We start from the raw sequence: 2,783 nt of genomic DNA, 5'->3' as shown, positions 1-2,783 counted from the left end.
GATTAGGATTTCATGTTTTAATTGTTTTACTTTTCTTTCAGCACCATACGAAGGCGGAGTATGGAAAGTTAGAGTGGACCTTCCTGATAAATACCCTTTCAAATCTCCATCTATAGGTAGGTAACTACCTAGTTTCTCGCCTTAGAGAGTTTTGATACCAAAGAGAAAAAAAAATTCTGCATTTCGTAGGAGATAATTCCAGAAGTGGTTCATTAACTGAATTTGTCCTTTTTTTGACTTTGGTTAAATCAGTGACTTTGCAGGGATGAGGGAGATGCTTTCAAAGTGTTATAGAAGATGTTAAAATGTACCCTTTGCATGATTGTAATGACTATAATTCTAGATTTTTCTGTCTTTCAGGGTCAGATTAAACTAATAGTCATAAGAACCACTGTCCATTCAGGCTGTTAGCAATAAAATAATATGTCTTAAATCTCATTTTAAATGCTAGGTTGTTGGAATTAATATTATATAGTATCTGTTCTGATTCTGTCATTTAAAAATCCTCTCTGTATCCTACTTTGCTTTTGTTCACTCCAGCTCTGGGTTCCTAGCAATGAAATGACCATTTTCCATTCTCTTCACTCCCAATCTTTTCAGCCCTCTAAATTCTGGAGAAACTAGAGTAGAAACCTCAGTGGGATGTATAAAGAGGTACTTTTTCCTCGTTTTCATATTCCTTCTGCCTTAACTGGTGATATTGTTAATGTGTCACCCCCCATAAGGCATTTAGTGATAATTTAGATATTCTAGTGTCAGATACTATAGAGGTATATCTGTTTGGAGGTGGACAGCTTTAAATATTTTGAAATTGTAGGATGGTAGTAACTTAAGCCAACTTTTAAAAATTTAATTCTATAGATGATTTTAAAATATAAAATTTTGACCAGTTTCAGAAAAAAGAAAATAAAATTGGAATATATCGAGCATTCTGACATGTCACGCTGAGCCTCACATTCAGAATTGCTGGGGTTCAGACCTGCTGCTGCTGCTGTGGGCTTGGTTTTGGAACTAATGCTAGATCTCTTGGTGATGAGACACACACTCCTACCCCAACAAAAGGGTTTTTTAAAAGAGGTAGATCAAAGACATTCTGAGTTTTATGCTTTGATTATAGCCCCTCACATTGCTGCGTAGGATAAATAATGCAGAAAAGTTAGGATCGTCATACTAATTCCTAATCAAATGCAGCAACAGCCTCTTTCTGACATCTATCCACTTGACGTGCTTTAGAGCTTTGTGCTATAAAAATACTATAGAGCATCTATAATTCTTTCTCAGGCTAGGAATTCAGGTTAGTGTTCATTTTAAGAATCGACTGGTGATTTTCTCTCACGGTCCCTTAGGTGAGTTTTCTGAACTCAGTAATCGAGAAATACTTTATGGATAATTGAATTGGATATTTCCGCATTACTACAAGGGCCTCTGAACATCAGAGTTATCAAATGGTGAAATAGGAGGGGAGCCATGAGGTGTTGTCTTTGAGACGATCCCCAAGGATATCTGACTTAATACCTGTGTAGTTGGGGTAGCAGCCCTGTCCCAGGTCTCACTCAGGTTGGGAGGTTCTGTCATGTTGTGGTTCCTGTCTCCTGTTTTTCTCTTGTCTTTAGGATAGTTCTTTCTATACAGGCATTTTTAAACCTTTATGTAGTTGAGTGGTATGATCTTTAAATCTTTACAAACAGAATGTCCAAACCATATAAATTCATTCAAATATATTTCTTAAATACATTTTCTTAAAAACTGAAAACCGGCATGCTAAATCTAGTTTTGTTACCCTTAGATTAAACAGTATAGCTTGTTGAAACTAACAGCAAACCTATAGAAATGCAATTACATATCCTGTAGAAATGTAGTTATTTCTCAAACCTTATCTTAACATATGTTTCCAGTAGTACAATTGTTTCATCATAACTTTTAAACTAAAAATATCTGAACTTTAGACATTGTTTATTAACTAATGACACAACAGAAGCCTGTGTACTTTCTTAAATTAATGATGCAATATGAAATTGGTTGGGACAAATGACTTGGCTAATTTAACTTCTTCATATTTTTTCCTTTGCCTTTCCGTGTACTTTTAGAACTTGGTAATACCTACAGATGTGTATCATCTTCTCTTAAGGAAGTAGATCTAGTTGAAATACTTGTACAAGCTGTCCCTGTTTCCTCCAAAGGAAGATTGCCTAAGAGTTTTTAGCCAGTTGTGTGGGGTGACCCATTTTCAGGTCGATGAACAATGTAATTACTGTTGGAATGTGCTTAACATTTCGAGGGGTAGTGACTCAGAATAAGCAAGGCTTCCTTTTTGAGTTATATAGATAGTCACAGAATTATACAGAAGGGCAGGGAGATAAGAAAAACCCAACCTCAACATTCTTTGTAAACCCTGCCTCTATAGTATCTAGGCAGGTGTACCCATCTTCCTGAGTCAAAGTTTGAGCTCTTAAATATTAAGATGTGCAAATTTAAATTAAACATCTTTAATGCTTAGATCTTGGAATTTAAAAATATGTCTATATACTTTTTTTGAGATATATAGATATATATTTAGTTACATGTAAATATATGTTATATAAATCCTCCCTACCCATGGTAGGAATGTAAAAAAAGTCCAAGTGAGCAAAAATAAAGAAAAATTAAAATGTCTCATAATCTTACTTCTTAATGGATATCATTATTTACATTCTAGTTTATGTACTTTAAAACATTTTTCTCTGCATATTTAAATATATATTCAATATAATTTAACATGCTCATCTTTGGGATATCCTCCAAAT

General features: G+C 34.2%; 1 protein-coding gene across 3 annotated transcripts in view; it reads left to right on the top strand.

Moving 5' to 3' along the window:
* Nucleotides 1-2,783, top strand: part of UBE2H (ubiquitin conjugating enzyme E2 H) — a 92,404-nt gene that overhangs the window by 53,180 nt on the left and 36,441 nt on the right. The window contains exon 1 of one of the 3 annotated variants that reach the window (XM_011357225.2): nt 45-116. The exons of the other annotated variants lie outside the window; for them this stretch is intronic. The gene's annotated coding sequence lies outside the window, so the exon portion shown is untranslated. Of the gene's footprint in view, nt 1-44; nt 117-2,783 lie in introns of those variants that run through there. 3 annotated transcript variants of the gene reach the window in all.

The sequence above is a fragment of the Pteropus vampyrus genome, unplaced genomic scaffold, assembly GCF_000151845.1.
Source record: "Pteropus vampyrus isolate Shadow unplaced genomic scaffold, Pvam_2.0 Scaffold33, whole genome shotgun sequence".
Classification (NCBI taxonomy): Eukaryota; Metazoa; Chordata; class Mammalia; order Chiroptera; family Pteropodidae; genus Pteropus; species Pteropus vampyrus.
This window is presented reverse-complemented; position numbering and strand designations above follow the sequence as displayed.